The sequence below is a fragment of the Marmota flaviventris genome, chromosome 10 (assembly GCF_047511675.1).
Source record: "Marmota flaviventris isolate mMarFla1 chromosome 10, mMarFla1.hap1, whole genome shotgun sequence".
Taxonomy (NCBI): Eukaryota; Metazoa; Chordata; class Mammalia; order Rodentia; family Sciuridae; genus Marmota; species Marmota flaviventris.
The window spans coordinates 94909076-94929291 of NC_092507.1; the positions used below are offsets into that span (position 1 = coordinate 94909076).

A 20216-nucleotide genomic window follows, 5' to 3' on the forward strand; every position below is an offset into this window, starting at 1 on the left:
ATGGTAGAAAAAAGTTCTTACACCAGATGTGCATGACCCAATAGTTAAATAGAACATTTCTGAGGTGAACACACATCCTGACCCACATTTTTATATCCAGTTTTTTAAGATAGCCAATTCCTCCTCTCTCTCTTCCCCAAAACATGTGAGCAACTGCTGATAGAAAGCAGTAAACAGCCACTTGGGCTATAGCATTTTCAACTCCACTCCAATTACATTCGAGACTTAAGTTCTCTCAGTTTTCTCCTAAGGAAAGTTCTGAGTCCAGTATTTACAATATTACAGCACTAGCAGATCAGTGTCTTCAACTTGTCTCTTTCTGCTGTATCCTCTTCACGAGTTGGGGGAGGGCCTACACTTCCATAGAATTTGCTGATAATTGGCTGAACAATTTCTTCTAGTTCCTTCTTTTTAGTTTTGAAGTCTTCAATGTCAGCTTCTTGGTGGCTTTCCAGCCATTCAATCTTTTCCTCTACAGCTTTTTCCATGGTTTCCTTATCTTCAGAGGAAAGTTTGCCTCCCAACTTTTCTTTATCTCCAATCTGATATTTTAGAGAGTAGGCGTAGCTTTCCAACTTATTCCTAGTATCAATGCACTCCTTGAGTCTTTTGTCTTCCTCAGCAAACTTCTCAACATCATTAACCATCTTTTCAATTTCTTCAGGTGTCAGGCAATTTTGGTCGTTGGTAATTGTAATCTTATTTTTGTTCTCTTTACCTTTGTCTTCAGCTGTCGCCCAAAGAATAAGATTCACATCTATCTCAAAAGTGACTTCAATCTGGGGGACTCCACAGGAGGAATTCCAGTGAGATCAAATGTACCCGGAAGGTGGTTGTCTTTTTTCAGGGGTCTTTTACTTTCATAGACCTTGATTGGAACAGTAGGTTGATTATCAGAAGCTGTAGAAAAGATCTGAGACTTCTTGGTGTGTAACACAGTGTTCCTTGGTATCAGTTTGGTCATGACACCTGCCACAGTTTCAATACCAATTGTCAGGGGACATACATCAAGCAGTACTAGGTCACCTGTATCTTGATCATCAGAGAGTACACCAGCCTGGACAGTGTCACCATATGCAACAGCCTCATCTGGGTTTATGCCACAGGATGGATCCTTGCCATTGAAGAACTCTTTAACAAGTTGTTGAATCTTTGGAATTTGAGAAGAGCCACAAGAAGAACAATCTCATCAATATCAGACTTCTTCAAGTCAGAATCCTCCAGTACTATCTGAACAGGCTTCATGGTAGACCAGAACAGGTCCATGTTTTCTCTTCAAATTTTGCCTGAGTCAGGGTTTCAGAAAAGTCTTCTCCTTCATAGAAGGACTCAATTTTAATTCTTGCTTAATGTTGAGCACACAGGGCCCATTTGGCCTTTTCTACTTCATGCCGAAGATTCTGCACAGCTCTGTTTTCTTTCCTAACATCTTTGCCAGTCTTCTTTTTGTACAGCCTGATTAAATGTTCCATAACACGCTGGTCAAAGTCTTCTCCACCTCGATGAGTATCTCTATTGGTGGCCATGACTTCAAAGACATCAAATTGCCAATGGGGAGAAGAGACACATAGAAGGTTCCACCACCCAGATCAAACACCAGGATGTTCTTCTCTCCCTCCCTCTTATCCAGGCCATAAGCAATAGCAGCTGCTGTAGGCTCATTGATGATCCTCATAACATTCAGGCCAGCAATAGTTCCAGCATCTTTGGTCGCTTGCCAGTGGCATCATTAAAATAGGCTGATACAGTAACAACTGCATGGGTAACCTTCTTTCCCAAATAAGCCTCAGCAATCTCTTTCATTTTAGTGAGAATCATAGCAGAGATTTCTTCTGGAGCAAATGTCTTAGTTTGCCCACCTCCAATATCAACCTGAATGTATGGTTTGTGTTTATGTTTCTCTTCAAACACTTTGAAAGGCAAGAACTTGATGTCTTGCTGAACAGAAGGGTCATTCCCAGTGCTGCCAATGAGCCACTGGGCATCGAAGTCCGTGTTCTCAGGATTGGAGGTGAGCTGATTCTTGACTGTATTGCGGATCAGACGTTCTTCTTCAGGGGTGAAGGCCACATAATACGGCCTGATGCACTTGCCCTGATTGTTGGAGATGATCTCCAGTGGCCATTCTTGAACACCCCGATGCAGGAGTAAGTGGTCCCCAGGTCGATGCTGAACACGGTACCTATGTCCTTTTCTTGTCATCCTCCTCAGCTGTGCTGCGCAGAGCAGCAGCAGAACCATGGCCACCAGAGAGATCTTCATCTTGCCCTAGCTGTTGGCCAGTTGCTCTCGTCAGCAGACAGCCAGAAGTTGCAGGCAATCCAGCAACAGGCTGCAGCTGAGAGGAGTGAGGTTACAGGTCTCTTACACTCGAGATGCCTCAACTCTGTCCTTCTGTGTTGTCTCTGCCAATTCTCAGACTTTTTAGTATTGAAGTTCATTTTCTTTCTACAATTGTATTAATTACCATATGTAAAAATTGACAAGTAGAATGCTAGTAAACACAGATTCGCAAGCTTTTAGGCCACTATGTAAATATTAAAAAAAGTTAAATGAATTGCCAGTGCTTCCATACATGCTATAACAACACAAGTGTTCAAAGATGCACTAGAACATTATGTGGGAAAAAATATATTCATACCCAATCAAGATTTTTCAGGCACTTGCATTCAGAAGCATTTTATGAATCAGCACCAGGTTTGCTCCAAAATAAAGCTCATTTTCCCCTACTGCCCCTATTTGTTGAGAACAATATTATACATTAAAGATGCATTTACATGAATAATTTTATAGAGAAAATTATTTTAAATTTAAAATTATAATACTTATTTTATGCATAACTTCAAAAACACAGAATTTAAAGACAATACCAGTGAGCACTATCATCCTATATGACTAAAACACTACCATTCTATATGACTAGCAAAGACAATACAAGGCCAAAAGGCAAAATATACACTTTGGCAATCCTATACAAAAGGGGTTCTGTTACAATATTCTTTCATAAAATAAACACAATGCATAAAAATGAAACAAGAAAAAGAAAAACTGAATTTTGACAACTACACAAACTGTGGCATTTCAAATTCAAGGTCTTGTAACTCTTCCATTTGTTTTAGCCTGAGTCCCTGACACATTGGATTCATGTCAGGTAGGCCGAGCTCCTCAGAGTTCTCTTTAGGCTCAGCAGCTGGCTTCAAAGCATAAGCTGATGTGCTGTCTGCCTCTGGAACAGATTTCTCCACATGACTCAGGGGATTAAGAGCTGTGCTATGAGGCACTGCTTCTGAAGGTGAAGCTGGTCTCTCCTCAGTCCCCCTCACTTTGCTGGTCGGGGTAGGTGGTTTGTAAAATGTTGTCCCGAGATGGGGCTGCAGTATTCTGGGTGCTCTTGCAGGAGCAAGACGGTGAGAATGAGAGGACAGTCTCACTGGTGTCTCTCTTGCTGAACTGGCTGGCGTGTTGGGCTGTGTGGCACCGTTGGAATGGTCACCACTAACCTTGATTCTCATTGTCACTTTTTCCTGGAGTACACTTGGCACAATCACTGCACTCGTGCCAGTTAAGTTCTTTGGTTCACATTGTTGTCCCTGAGTTGGTTCACATTGTTGTCCCTGAGTTTTTTGTGGAATCTGCTGATCAAAACCATTAATTTGGGAGCCAAAACTAGTAGGGGTATCTTTTCTATTAAGCCCTTCAAAGGTAAGATTCTGGCAAAACTTGTCTGAATTGACATTTCCCACATTTCTGCTGTTTTTCTCATTAGGAGAGCTTGCAAGATGGAACCTATCTACAGGCAAACAGAAACATCTGATCTTGGGGCTTGGCATAGGCCTCTGTATATCATTTGTTGTCACATCAGATTTCAGACTAAGTGGTTTCGTGGTTTTACACATAGTGTCCATCTTTTGTGATGATGATTCAAGTTCTTTGTGATCTGAAAAAGAAGAGATTTTTTTTAACTTCATGAAGCTTGGTTAATAAGGAAGTGTGGTTATTTATGAATGGGCATTCTCTCAAACAACAGAGTCTTACATATTTTTTCCAACATTATTTTCTCAGTCATCTATGCAGAGGAATTAAAAATCCATACAATATTAAAGGCACATTTTTAATTAAAGCATTACTTTGTAAAATTTATCTTAATAAAACAAATAGTCACAAAGCAAATAAAATAAAAAAACCACTTCCTGTAGTAACTTGTTTTAATATACTACCAATGAATGAATATTTTCTGTGTTAAGACTTCCCTGATTTCAACAGGCAGACAATGGTAACTCTAGAACAGTAACACTATTCTGTACACCAACAAATGCCATGTCCTGAATCCCAAGGACTTTGCCTGTCACTTAATCTGCTTTCCAGCTAGATTCTGTCCATACTGTGGGCAACACACCAGAGAGGACTTGGATGCTCTCCCAGCTGATCCACTAATACATGGTAACATCCTCTGGACAAAGGAAGGTTGAAGAGCTGTCAAAATTGCCATTGTGCTACTGGTCCTGGAGACTCCAGATTTACCTCCTTCTCTTTCTCCTCTCGTCTGGTCCCAAGGTCCCTATTTTCTCACCTAGAACCCTAGCATCTCCCACTCTGTCTTTGCTGCATGTACCCCAGAAGCTCCTGTTGCTAGAAAGGTGCAGCCATCTGGCCATGATCCTTGTCTCCCTGCTGAGAAACATCAGACAACTGTGTGCCTTGCCACTGGTCTGATGGCTTTCCAACAGCCCTGTTCATAGCCCTCAGTTCTCATCCCTGCCACCTGGTCCTTCTCCGGTATCCTTAGGCAGTGGTTTGCAGACAGGTGCACAGCAGCATCACTTGATGATGATTGCAGGTCATCATCTCATCTGACCTCCTTCTTCACCTGAGGCTGCTGGCCTCTCTTCCCTGGTTCCCAGGCAGTGCTCATGTGATTTGCTGTCCTGGACCCTTCTCCACATTGATAAAAGGGAGCTGAGCCATTGTGGTTGGATGGCAACCACCAGAACATATTTACAGTCCTGCAGAACTTCTAGCAACACTTCTAGCTGCCTGGGTGCTGTCTCAGCTCCAGCTCCATTTCTGCCCTGGGCAAGCCTAGTGCACTAGCCCTACTTGCCTTCTTCTGTCAAGACAGACTCCTATGTGGAGATATGTTGGCATGTGGTGTTAATGATCTTCTAAAGAAAAGGCTCAGAATTACCTGGTATGTAATGGAAATTTCAAATATTTTAAAATCATTTATTGTTATTACTATACCTACCTGGGAATCCAATTTCATTGGACAGCGAAACAAGGTTACATTTATGAATGAGAGAGGATGAGGTTCAAACCCTGAATCAATGATAATTTAGGGACATGACCTTTGGCATTATTTACCTTCCTCAGACTGTTAGCTATGGCTTAAAGGAGGCCAAGGTTCATAGCACAGAAGTGCTAATAAGATCAAATCATATAAATGGAATCAGTGAGTCCAGTGCTTTTCTTTGCAGAGAGGTAATGGACTGTCTTTGTTTTCAGACTTTCTCAGGCTACACTAATTGATATTTCATTAATTTTATATATCAAATTTAACATTTAAGGCTATATATTGAAAAATTCGGATTTAGCTCTACTAAAGCAGTAATGAATGAAAGGTTTTCAACCCCCTTACCAGAAACCATTCACTGAAATAAAGCGATGGAAAAACAGTGAACAAAAAGACTGGACCCAAGAAAATGGAAGACATGTGTGCTTAATGTGCTAAAATTTAGGCCACAGGTAAAGGGACATCAAAAAACTTTAGGAGTCTATTTTTTTGAGTTTCAGGAGTCCAGCTTTTTTCTGTTTTGACTTTAATTGATGACAAAGAAGTAAAGGTGAAAACAAATCTCAGAAAGAGAACAAAATTAATTTATGAACTTCAAGATATCTTTTTACAAGAAAGAAACAAAGCATGATATTCATTTAAATGACATTCATTAAACTTTCTCAGTGGCTAGAAAAGTTAACTAATAAAACCTTGAAGTTTGAACTTACCTCAACTTAATACACCTTGTTTTTTTTTTAAAGGATGAGTATTGTAGATGGACACAATATTTTATCTTTATTTATTTGTTTTATATGGTACTGAGGATCCAACTCATGGCCTCACACATGCCAAGGCAAGCGTTTTACCACTGAGCTACAAGCCCAGCCCTCACCTTGGTTTTTAATCACGACTTCTTGGCAAGGTTTGAAATATGCAAAGATATATGTTACATGACCACTCACCAATGAGACATGCATCCCATTTTTCCAATGCATTTTGCTTGCATTCTGATTCCTCAAATGATGTAGCCAATTCATAATTTTTAATTTCAATATCTGCAGTGTGGATATCCTATTGATACAAGAAAAGTTTTAAACTAAAAGCAAAACACATCTCAAAAACAAACAGTTCAAAGACTATTAACTTGTTAACATAAACATCACATATTTAATCCAATTATGTAATGGTCAAAACTCACTTGCTTTGTAGAAAAATATTGTGACTTTGTGGAATGTTCTGTTGATATTACGGGTTTGGAAGGAGGGCTTTTATCCACCCAAGGTGCAACAACATCAGTACTAGATGAAACATTTTGTGACTCTAGGGACCCATCGAAGATCATCTGTGCATTGGTAATGAGGAACTCTACCAACAGGGCCTGATTGGCATATGCAACAAGAGAGGAGGAGATGGTACCAGGAGTGGTTGTAGGCCTGGGCCTCATCAGACAGGGTCCAAATACCACCCCCAAGTTTTTTGAGTTCATTAGGTTTTCTTCAGAATGGTCTACAACCCTGAAAAGAAGAACACATAAAGTGTATGAGATTTGCCTAATAGATGTCCTTAATGGTAGTTTACTATGACTTGAGAAGGGTGGAGAAAACTCAGGCTATAGAAGACTACAAAACGTTTGTCAAGGGTCATGTTTGGTGGGTCTAGGGAAAGAATCCTTTGTTTCATTATGATATTTACCCCACACCAAACTGAGTTTCAGAGTACTATTTTAGGATAAAATGCATGTAAGTAGAAGGAACTACTGAACTCAGTAGCAGAAGGATGAAAAACACCTCTAAAAATTGCTCCATCTTTGTATGTGGGATATATTCCCCATTTCTTATACCAGAAACGAAACATCACTGTCAATTTCTCTCTCACTGCCCAGTTAGTTTTCTTTTTTTAAAAATAATTTTTACGTAGAGATGGACACAATACCTTTATTTTATTTATTTATTTTTATGCAGTGCTGAGTATCAAACCCAGTGTCTCCCATGTGCTAGGCAAGTGTTCTATCACTAGCCACCCTCCCAGCTGCCCACAGCTAGTTTTCTAGTCTAAATGATTCTCTCTCCTGAACATCTCTCTGTTCTATTGCCACTATCAATGTTCTGGTTTTACTTCAAACACTGTCAGCTTGTTATTTCTATGACTATATAAGGAAATCTGTCTCTGCCTGGTTTAGCTATCAGGATGATACTAGATTCATCTATGGGTAAAAAATACCTTTGGGCTGAGGTTGTGGCTCAGAGGTAGAGTGTTTGCCTAGCACATGCGGGGACCTGGGTTTGATCCTCAGCATCACATAAAAATTAATAAATAAAATAAAGGTATTGCATCCCGCTACAACCAAAAAATAAATATTTTGAAAAAATCTTCTGCCTGTGTTCTTTGTTAAAGTCAACTATAAGTGAGAGTTACTCAATTAATTTAGCATGTCCCTTTAGATTGACAAAATCTAAAGTCAATCTGTATTTATTGATATCTTTTTCAGTACTGGAGATTGAACCTAGGACCTCAAGCATGCTATGCAAGCACTCTAGTACTGAGCTTCATCCCTGCCCATAAAATAAAATATATATGTTTGGTAGAGAAGTGACTTAGAAAGCAAATCAAAATCTTGACTATAAATTATATTTATGTTAATAACAAATTCACAGATAATGAGTGAAATTCTAAACTTTAAATGAAGTTTAAGCTTTAAGCTTCATTATGGGATTTTAAAACTCTTCATCTCTATCCTAAACACATTATATTCACATCTGCCCCCCAAATAGCATAATCTTCAGCTGTTTTATTGGAACAAACATAGAATAGTGAACAAAATCTATAAAATGAATCAGAAACCCATGGGTTTTATGAGTAAGGGGTAAAAATATCAAAGTGCTAAAGAGCACAGATTTTACTTGGGCAAGAATGAAGATTAGCACAAGATAATATGACCTACAAAAACATACTGTCAACATCTCATGAAACTTTAAAACAGGCTGATTTGCCATGAATAGATCAAAAAAAAAAAAAAGAAGTTCTTACAACAAATATCCACTGACATAATGAATTTCAATGTTTCTACTGATCTACAATAGAAAATTCAGTGAACTGTTAGCTACCTGATGTCCTATAATATCTGTGGGAAGTTAAGGTGTTGCCCTGTGATCAGTTTCTATCTTCACCACTCTGGGATCTGAAGCAAGTCACTTCACCTCTTGGAGCTTTAGGTCAATGAGTCAGATAAAGGCTACTCTCTAACACTATTGCAAGAATTGAGCACAGTTTCCCAAATGAAAGTCTTAGACATACAAAATTCCTCAACAGAATGCAAGTTTATTGTATTGGACCCAATTCATCTCCTCTCCCTAACTGACAAAACAAGATTAAGGATGACACATTATGAGACTTCCAGTCATTCAAAGGTATCAACCTCCATTTCTCTGTTGAGGGGTCTGTAGAATGTGATTAAAGGGTTATCAATGCTTTCCTGGGCTAACTTTGTAGATCAAGCAATGTATACTTAATTTCTTTCCCTCCTGCAATTCCACTAAAATACGGTAGGCTCATAAGGACTAGGAAAATAGAGAAAACAAAAAGCAACAATTCACAAGTAGAAGAGCAGATGAATAAGTCCTGATGCAGCATTTCCAAGAGAACTGACCCTTTGTCACTCAACATGTTTTTCAGAATCCTAAAGGGACATGGACAATCATTACCAGGTCCTCTGATCTTGGGTTAGGTTGCAGGTGGGCCAGCTGAGAAAGCTTAGATCTCTATAGAATCCTGTCTCCACTCCATGTACTAGGGCAATCTCCTTCCTAAAGCTCTGGAAATTTTTTCTCTGGGCAATGGGATACAGAGGCTCTCTGAATCGAGGCATTGCCAAACATAAGGAACAGAGAGGTAACTGTCTTCCAATGGGGATATGTTGGCTATATACACACTGAAAGCACAGATCCTACAGTCTTAGTAACCCTGGCTCCCACAGTATTGGTACTGTTTCTCTAGGCAAGGAAAAAAAAAACCTTTCCTAGGGGACTGGGGTTGTGGCTCATGGTAGTGCACTCATCTGGCATGTGTGAGGCACTAGGTTTGATCCTCAGCACCACATAAAAATAAATAAATAAATTAAAAGTATTGTGTCCATCTACAATTAAAAAAAAATGCCTTCCCAAGAAGATCACACCAGTGCCAGAACAGGGAACTAGAGACATGTAGTTAGGCATATACCAAACAGTCCACCTAGACTACTTTATAGTAAAGTTCAAAGTTTTTAAAAAGCCTTGATGTGTGTTCAAGTGCTTCCAAAGTGATTTCAAGTCCAAACTTGTGTAACTAGATACCATGAAAGACAAAAATCAAAATGGGTAGAAAAAGAACAAATTGAAGGTGTAAAATGATGCTATCAATATGCTGTCAACTAGTCAGATATGGTGAAAGAGCACTGGAAATGCAGCTGATCTAAATTGAGATGTGCACTAAATGAAAAATAGATACCAGATTTCAAAGAAGAAGAGCTGCAATACAAATAAATAAATAAACAAAATACCTCATAATTTGAAAAACTAGATAAGATCCTCAGGGAATAGTCCGAGAAGGGCGATAGCTGGGTCAAATGGTGGATCCATTCCCAGATTTCCCAGGAATCTCCATACTGCTTTCCAAATTGGCCTCACCAATTTGCAGTCCCACCAGCAGTGTACAAGTGTACCCTTTTCCCCACATCCTCGCCAACATTTATTGTTGTTTGACTTCATAATGGCTGCCAATCTTACTGGAGTGAGATGGTATCTTAGGGTGGTTTTGATTTGCATTTCTCTGACTGCTAGAGATGGTGAGCATTTTTTCATGTACTTGTTGATTGATTGTACGTCCTCCTCTGTGAAGTGTCTGTTCAGGTCCTTGGCCCATTTGTTGATTGGGTTATTTGTTATATTATTGTTTAATTTTTTGAGTTCTTTGTATATTCTGGATATTAGGGCTCTATCTGAAGTGTGAGGGGTAAAAATTTGTTCCCAGGATGCAGGCTCTCTATTTACCTCTCTTATTGTTTTTCTCTTGCTGAGAAAAAACTTTTTAGTTTAAGTAAGTCCCATTTGTTTATTCTTGTTATTAACTCTTGGGCTATGGGCGTCCTATTAAGGAATTTGGAGCCCAACCCCACAGTATGTAGATCGTAGCCAACTTTTTCTTCTATCAGACACAGTGTCTCTGATTTGATATCTAGCTCCTTGATCCATTTTGAGTTAACTTTTGTGGGTTAGTCTCTGTGTCCTCTATTCTGTACCATTGCTCTACCAGCCTGTTTTGGTGCCAATACCATGCTGTTTTTGTTACTATTGCTCTGTAGTATAGTTTAAGGTCTCGTATATTGATACCACCGGCTTTGTTCTTCCTGCTTAGAATTGCTTTAGCTATTCTGGATCTTTTATTTTTCCAGATGAACTTCATGATTGCTTTTTTCTATTTCAATGAGGAATGCCATTGGGATTTTGATGGGAATTGTGTTAAACCTGTATTGTGCTTTTAGTAATATGGTCATTTGATAATATTAAGTCTGCCTATGCATAAGCAAGGTAGATCTTTCCATCGTCTAAGGTCTTCTTTTCATTTCTCTCTTTAGGGTTCTGTTGATTTCATTGTATAGTTATTTCACCTCTTTTGTTGATTCTCAAGTATCTTATTTTTTTTTCAGGATATTGTGAATGGGGGAGTTTTCCTCATTTCCTGCTAAGAGGATTTGTCACTGATATACAGAAATCCTTTTGATTTATGGGTGTTGACTTTATATTCTGCTACTTTGTTGAATTCATATGCTATTTCTTGAAGTTTTCTGGTGGATTTTTTGGGTCTTCCAATTATAGAATCATATCATCAACAAATAGTGCTAGTTTAAGTTCTTCTTTTCCTATATTTATTCCTGTAATTTCTTTCATCTGTCTAATTGATCTGGCCAGTGTTTCAAGAACTATGTTGAATAGAAGTGGTCAGAGAGGGCATCCCTGACTTGTTTCAGATTTTAGAGGGAATGCTTTCAATTGTTCTCCCTTTAGAAAGATATTGGCCTGAGGCTTAGCATAGACAGCCTTTATAATGTTGAGATATGTTCCTGTTATCCCTGGTTTTTAAAAACCAGGGATAACAGGAACATATCTCAACATTATAAAGGGGTGCTGTCTTTTGTCAAATGCTTTTCTGTATCTATCAAGATAATCATATGATTCTTATCTGTAAATCGATTGATGTGATGAATTACATTTATTGATTTCTGTTTGATGAAACAACCTTACATCCCTGGGATCAACCCCACTTGATCATGGTGCACAATCTTTAGGATATGTTTTATTATTGGATTTGCCAGAATTTTATTGAAGATTTTTGCATGTATGTTAATTAGAGATATTTGTCTGAAGTTTTCTTTCTTTGAAGTGTCTTTGTCTGGTTTTGGAATCAGGGTGATATTGGCCCCATAGAATGAGTTTGGAAGTACTCTCTCTTTTTTTCTATTTCCTGAAATACATTGAAGAGTGTTGGTAATAGTTCTTCTTTAAAGATCTTGTAGAATTCAGCTGTGTAGCCATCCAGTCTTGGGATTTTCTTATTTAGTAGTGTTTCGATGGTTTCTTCTATTTCCTCACTGGATATTGGTCTGTTTAAGTTGTGTATATCTTCCTGAGTCAATCTGGGCAGATCATATGACTGAAGGAATTTTTCAATGCCTTCACTGTCTTCTATTTTATTAGAGGATAAGGTTTCAAAATAATGTCTAATTATCTTCTTTATTTCTGTAGGGTCTGTTGTGTTATTGCCTTTTTCATCACATTTGCTAGTAATTGGAGTTCTCTCTCTCCTTCTCTTCATTAGCATGGCTAAGGGTGTGTCAATTTTATTTATTTTTTCAAAGAACCAAGATATTGTGTTATTGAACTCTATAGTTTCTTTATTTAACTTTTGTTTGGAAGATCTGTCTAGTGGTGAAAGAGGTGGGTTAAAGTCACCCAAGATTATTGTGCTGGGAGGTCAATTTGACTCTTGAACTTGAGAAGAGTTTGTTGGATGAACATAGCTGCACCATTGTTTGTGGCATATATATTTATGATTGTTATGCCTTGTTGGTGTATGGTTCCCTTGAACAGTATGTAATGTCCAACTTTATCCCTTTTGATTAGCTTTGGCTGAAGTCTACTTTATTTGATAGGAGTATGGAGACCCCTGCTTGCTTCCTCACTCTATGTGAGTGGTAGGATTATCCCAACCTTTCACCTTCAGTCTGTGTATGTCTTTTCCTATCAAATGAGTACCCTGTAGGCATAATATTCTTGGATCTTTTTTAAAAATCCAATCTTCTAGCCTATGTCTTTTGATTGGTGAGTTTCAGCCATTAACATTTAGGGTGACTATTGGTTTGTATTTCCAGTCATATTTGTTTATTTTTGTTACTTAACATGATTTGTTTTCCTCTTGGATTAGTTTTTCTTTTAGTGTACTATCTCCTTCTGCTGGTTATTGTTTTTGTTTTTCATTTCCTCTTCGTAAAATATTTTGCCAAGGATGTGTTTTAGTGTCGGTTTTCTAGCTGTAAATTCTTTTAACTTTTGTTTATCATGGAAAGTTTTATTTCATCTTCAAATCTGAAGCTTAGTTTGGCTGGATACAAGATTCTGGGTTGGAACCCCTTATCTTTCCGGCTTGAAATATGTTGTTCCAGGATCTTCTAGCTCTCAGGGAATGTGTTGAAAAATCTGTTGTTATCCTAATTGGTTTACCCCTATAAGTAATCTGATTCCATTCTCTTGTGGCTTTTAAAATTCTCTCCTATTTCTGTATATTGAGCATTTTCATTATAATGTGTCTTGGTGTGGGTCTATTGTGATTTTGCACATTCTGTGTCCTGTAGGCTTCTTGGATTTGGATTTCCATTTCATCCTTCATGTCTGGAAGTATTTCTGATATTATTTCATTGAATAGATTGCTCATTCCTTTGGTTTGGAACTCTGTGCCTTCCTCTATCCCAATGACTCTTAAATTTGGTCTTTTATGCTATGCCATATTTCTGGGATTTTCTTCTCATGGTTTCTTATCATTTTTGCTGTGCTGTCTACATTCTTTTCAAGATGATATACTTTGTCTTTGTGGTCTGATGTCCTATCTTCTAAGTTGTATACTCTGCTGGTGATGCTCTCATTTGTGTTTTAATATATTTTAATTTTAAATATATATATATATATATATATATATATATATATATCCTCAATCCTCAATCTCCCTGTAGAGGTCATCTTTTGCTTCTTGGATTTGTTTATGTAGCTCATTGTCAAAGTGATCTTTCATTGTCTGTATTTGTTGTCTAATGTCTTCTTTGAGATTCCAAAACATCTAAATAATGTAAATCCTGAAATCTTTCTCTGTCATTTTTTTCTACTGTTTCTGGTAATTCTTCTAATGATGCATTGTCTTCAATTGTTTGTGGTATTTTCTTCCCTTGTCTTTTCATGTTGCTGGTATTTCTTTCCTGCTCTGTGGGACTGGTGTGTTATTGTTTTTACCCTATAGATTTGTAGTGCTCTTGTATATTCCAAGATCCCTTCTTTGTGGGGAAGGACAATGTTGACAGTTCCCAATATCAACAATACATCACCTATGTGTAAGTTACTGCTATTAAGACATTTAAAGTTAGTCTCAATGTCTAGTATTATTGGATTCAATTATAATTTAAAATATAATCAGTAGTTTCATAGAAGTTGTACACTTTCTTCTGGTGGTGGACAGAGAACTGGAGGTCAGGTATCTGACGTTATGTTAAGGGTGAAAGATGTGAGGGCAATGGATTAATAAAACTCAGGAAATTTGGAGGAGAACTCTAATCAAGAGGGTTAGTAGCAGGGGAATAGACAGGAGGTAATTTAGGGGAGACAAGTATGTGGGAGGACAGTAAAATGCATAAAAACAAACACATATATGTGTTTAGAAAATTACAAGAAGTAAAAATAGTAAAAATTAGGAGGTTGAAAGAGAAAGAGAGGGAAGAAGAAAAATAAAAAGGAAGCAAAAAAGAGAAAAAAGAGAGAGAGAAATAAAAAAGAGGGGTGGCTTATGCAATTCCTTTTTATTATATTATTCTGGTCACTCAGTTCTATTTCATGCAAAGTTCTTGGTTTCACATATGTTGGGGTTGTGAGGACCAGAGGAGGAGGGGTAGAGGAGAAAGAAAGAGGGTAAAATGGAAGAGAAGAAAAAAAAAAAAACCCAAAACAAACAAACAACAACAAAATGCTCTCAGATTTCCCTTTTCTTCTCTTCTCTTTCAGTAGGTGGAGTTGTCTATTCCAAGCTTGGTTCTCTGCCCTCAGGGTGGTGTAGGTAACCAGTGTGAGAAGAATAAAGCTCTCCCTCTCTTGTCTGGGCTTCCTTAATCTTGGTCTCTCTGAGTTGCTCCTGGGTTTTAGCCCCCTCCCCTCTCTTGCTTATCAGGTCTCAGCTGGGGGACCTCACACCCTCCACCTTAGGATCTCACCAGGTGGGCAGTGTCCTGGTGGCACTGTGCTCTTGTTCAACTGAGAGCTGATTTTGTGCTGATAGTGTCTATACAGAGTTATCACAGCTGGGGGAGGGGATTTGGAACCCAGGTACCTGTTCAGTCACAGATCCACCTGGTAACCACACCCACCAAAGATGGTGAGAAAGGTGGAGACAGTCCTTTTCCCAGTCGGGGTGTCTGGTGAGGTGGGGGGAGCTGGGATGTCCTCGTGCTGTGCCTAGAATGCGGTCTGGGGACCTGCGTGGGAGCAGAGCGTCCTCTGGAGTTCTGCCACTCCACTGAGGTGCTGAGTTGGTGTCTCTGCTCCCCCCTTGAGAGTTGCGCCTGTGCTCAAACTGTGGGCTTTGGAGTCTCACCTGAACAGAGAGGCTCTGAGTTCTGCTTGGTGTTCACAGCTCTGGTGGATTCTGCGAAAATCCGCTGGATGGAGTCCTGTCACATGCGCTGAGATGTTGTGTTCCCTCAAGGCAAGACCCCGCCCGAGCAGGAGAAGCCACCTGATAGCTTTCTCTGATTCAGGCACAGAGCAGCCAGAAACAGGATCTCCTCTACTCTGCCACCTTGGATCCCAGTCAAGTGATTTGACAGAGATGCCAAAGTAATTCCATGGTCTTTCAATAAATGCTGCTGAAATAAAATATATCCATAATGTGAGGGATGAGCCTCAACCCTTATTTCAGTCAACTCTAAAATGAACAGGAACCACACACCTAAACATACAACCTAACACTATCCGTCTTTGAATTCAGGGTTATGAAGGGCAGCTGCCTATTTTTATAAATAAAGGATGTTTTGGGAACACAGCCATGTTGATGTATTGTGTATAATTGCTTTTAAGGATTATTAATTATAATGGTAGTAGAGATAAAAGACTGTTCAGGTGTTGATAATTTTTGAAACTGAGGTTGTATACACAGAGTTCAAATACTGTTTGGCCTACTTCATGCATGTTTGAAATTTCCCATAATAAAAACTTGTTTTTGTTTTTGTAGTCTACCTTCAGATCTACTCTGGGCTATCTCAAGATCATCACCATAAGCTCCATCACTCTCCTTCTCATTTCTCTCCAGCAAGGCTCAACCAAGCCTAGAGTCCCCTGAATGTCCTGTGGAAGCCAGCCATTCATTCTAACATGCTAAGCACAAATGTATCATCATGGTGGTACTCAATGAATATTAGAGAAATATATTATAAGTAAAATTATGGAAGGTTCTGTCTGCATACACCCTGAAGTTGAAACTGAACTTACCCTTCCCTAACACTTCTATAAACATGTTAATTAGCTCCTACTCCTTCCTTTTAAAGGAAGACTATGGGGCTAGAGTGTAGTTCAGTGGTAGAGTGCTTGCCTAGCATGCCTGAAGCCCTGGTTCAATATGTAACACCACAACAAATAAAATAAAAAGGAAGACTGTGACATTTGAAAACTTTCTCAGCAAAACACCCTGAAACTTTCTTCAAGAAAAATAAAACTCTTATCAAGGGAGGCATTATAGCCGAATATCTGCTCTATGAACAAGGTGGCTCATTTCCTTATCACGTAATAATAAAGACAATTAATAAAACACATACCACTTTCCATAGAAAAGACCAAAATGTGCTCCCAACCTTTATCAATCTCCTGGATTCTTTACACACATGAATTATCTTTATGTATGTGGCTCATCACCATGATGAAAGTGAATGGGAAATTAAAAAGAAACAGCAAAACAAATACTCTTCAAAACTTCAAAGCAGAGCTATTGTCTGTGACTTGTTGTCTCAAATCAAGTGGTTCTGACTTGATTTGAGACACCTGCACATTCTGGCCACCTACAGAGCTCTCTTTTAGATTCCTCAGTGGCTCTGAGCACATGGCTGCACTGTCAAAGCAGTGAGATCCTGGTAGACATTAGAGATAACCAGAAATTCTGTGCAGAAAGCCTCCCCACTTCTGTGCTTATTAAAGTTACCCTTTACTTTCAAGCTCACACAAAAATATCACTTCATTCCCTCCATTGAAAATAATCATTCCTTTGGCTCTAGTTTTGGTTATTGTATTCTGCCACTCATTAAATGGAAAGGTTCTACAGGGACTCTATCTAGCATAAAGTGAGATCCTGCTAAATTTTCAGAGTGAATGCTGAATAAATTATGATAGAAAGGAATCAAAATCCTTCCAGAATCCCTTCTAAGAATCATCTTTGTTCACTGGTAGTACTAACCCCCTGGGACCAAGAGCAGTTGTAAATGCCCACATTCCTAGGTCAAGGGCTTTTACAGGTGGGAGGTGAAGGCGATGATAATTGAGAGGTTGTTCTATTTTCCGGAGGGTGGAGTGGGCTGGTGTTACCCTACATTCACTGAACAGTGATTCTTCAACTCAGCCAAACTTCAATACCCTGCCAACTTGGGGGGTGAAACTTTTCTACCTGGGCCCATTGGGCTTTCTTCCAATTCAGTCTGAAAGGTTTTATCAAAATCATGAGACCAGAGCTATAGGTATTGTCAACCTAATGAGGCTTAAGTGTCACTGTTCCTCACTTGCACAGTTCTTACAATAAGGTAGCATTTCTAAGTAGGCATTTCTGGCAAACTGCTTAAAGAACACCCTGGGGGCGGGGGAGGATCTAAATTTCAAAGACACACATATATACATGTATAATGTGCTGTGATTTATTTACTCATCCTAAATACTCACCTTCACATCTAATTTTGAATTCTTTTTCATGAAGAGGGAGACCCCTACACCCAAACTCAATAAGGAGGTGAAGTGAACCCAAAGAGGAAAAAAACAAAACTGATATAGAACAAAAAGCTGCCTGTTGTTTAGAAATGGTCTTGGAATATTCACAAAACACCTAACACTCCTCCCTTCCCCCCAAAGATCCAAAGAACTCAGTGGATGTCAAAGATCCAAATGACTCAGTGTGGAACCCTCTCCTTGGTCTCTAAGGCAGGGACAGTAGTGAAAAAGTGAAATAAACCAGCACCTGTCTTACTCAAAGAAAAGGACAGTCCTGGTCCACTTGGTTTCCACAGAAGGGGGGCAACCTTTGGAACACCAGATTTTTATCACTGACAGGGTCTTGGGGCATCCTGGCCACATACTCACAGGGACATACTCTCCTTGTAGCAGTTGGGATCTCCCAGCTTATCAATTCCAATTTACACCCTAACTTTGTGTGCTAAGGTCATGGTTGAAAAATGGTGAATGGAAACAGAAGGGACAGTAATAAGGGAAGGACAGAGAAGAGGTAGGATAGAGATGCAACAGAGGGGGCCCTCAGAAATAAAGGCAAGGAGGGTGTCCCTGCACTTTAGGCCCCCCTCCCCTCCCCAAAGTAGTCATCAACCAAGGCCTAGATGAGGTGAAGTGTGTAAAGAAAAAGTGAAAAGGGAACAGCACTTGTTAGTTTCTTTACCTAGGTACTCATCAGAATGAAATTTCAGGAAATGTCACGACACTTACAAAAAGATCCCAGTGGGAAAGACGATTGTGAAGACCCGAAAACCAAGAAGGAAAAGTCAAGTTAACCCGTGAGTATCCTGAGTATCACTAGTAACGCCCTGGTCCGCAGCTGCCGCAGCGTCGTCTTCCTGCTCCAGCTGCTCACTGATCACCAAGGACCACAGTGTTCTGGTTCCCATAGTGCCCGCTCCTGATGTCTAAGGCTCCTGGGCGCCCATCTCAAGGTTCCATCCTCCTGGGAGATCCCGCCCCGCCCTCAGCCGCCTCCCCTCCGGGACCACCACGTGACCCTGTGGCCGCACTGACCCTGGATGGCAATTGGTCAGCAGCCATCTCTGCAGTCCCCAGCTCAATGCAGCGCCAGAGCGACCACCTCCATCCCACACTCATCCCAGTGCTTCCTCCAGCGTCCAGGACTCAGACTCCCGCCTAATGCATGGCGAGAGAGGGCCAGAGCTCGCTGCCTCCATCCCCACGCATGGCCCTTGGATGCCCTATCAAGCCACCTCCGACCACCCTGGCCACAGAAGCCCGTCCCCGCCATGCACTGCCAAGTCCCCCAGAGACCAGCCACTGGCCAGCGCTCGTGGGGGTGGAACCAGGGCCAGCGGCAGATGAGGGCGGCCTGTGGATCACAGGCTATCAGCTGTGAAGCGCACTGATCCAGTCCCCCAGAGGCAGGTGGATGCCCTAGAGAATAAGCCTGACAGATATTTCTTGGAGCCCCTGCTGCCAGCAGTGCTGAGGCCAGCAAAAAGAAGCAGACCATTACCAAGGAGGATGAGCGAGGGGAAAGGAGACCTTGGAGCATTGTGCCCAGGAGGCCCAGGGAGGGCACTCAACCTGCTGCTCGGAAGAAAACGACCGGCCATCATGACTTGAATAGCACTTTCACCCAATTCGTCCTCAGAGCTTGCTGCCAGCACTGACCCTGCAGAGTGGGGCTGCAGTCTGCAGAAGCTACAGAAGTCCATGGGGGGTTCTGGCCATTGGCAGATTGGATCCCTTGTCTCAGTGACAGTCTGCCAATGGCTTTTTCCTTCACCTAGTCAGGGCTGATGGTGACACAGAGGGGAGGTTATGGGTTGGCCCAAGAAGCTCTGGCACCCCCTATAAGGAGCCCTGGGCTGCCTGAGGCCAGATGCTGACTCTGATGTGGGAGACATAGAAGAAGTGGAACAGGATTTCATTGGCAAGGACCCTGCCGTCAACCCAAGCAGAACAGACCAGGACTGGGAAACGGCGTTGGCAGCTTCCTCCCTGGCCTAGGTGGCGGAGTACACAGGTCCCAAGCTCTTCAAGGAGCCCAGTAGAAAGTCCAACAAGCCCATCATCCACAAGGCCATCTCCCACTGCTGGGAAGGTGAAGGAGCCTCACAAAAACTCCATATTGGAGGAGCTGGAGAAGTGTGACGCCAATCACAACTTCATCCTATTTTGTGAGACAGGCTGCCAATTCAGGGCGCTGTACTGCTACTACCCGGACACTGAGGAGATCTGCAAGCTCACATGCCCAGGGCCCAGGAGAACCACCAAGAAGATGATCTACAAGCTGTACAAATACAGCTCGGGCCGAAACAGTTCAGCCTGATCCAGCCAAGACCATGTCTGTCAGGGTGGACACCCTCTGCATCCATAACCACTGTGGCAGCCCAAGTGGCCTGCAGTGCCAAAGAAAAACCAGACTCTTAAGTGACCCCAGTACAGCCCGGGGTCTGAGGATGCCATCGGGATCCGTAGTTACTGTTTCCTCTACTGGGGTACGAAGCTTGCAGAGACACTGACCTTTTTCAGAGGCATTTAGACCACAACACAAGCCCTCTCACCTCCTTGCATGCACAGGGCATGCCAAGAGCGCCAGGGAGTGCGTTTGTGCCCTGTTTTCAATGGCAGCTGCTGTGGTCACTGCTGATCCCCGCAGCCCTCAAATCGGGACATCGTGCAGCGAGGTCTCCAGCGCCTGTATCCTT

At 40.8% G+C, this 20216-nt stretch overlaps 1 pseudogene; it reads right to left on the minus strand.

Moving 5' to 3' along the window:
• Positions 1 to 287: 287 nt before the first annotated feature.
• LOC114081349 (endoplasmic reticulum chaperone BiP-like) lies at positions 288 to 2262 on the minus strand (annotated as a pseudogene).
• Between the last annotated feature and the right edge of the window lie 17954 nt (positions 2263 to 20216).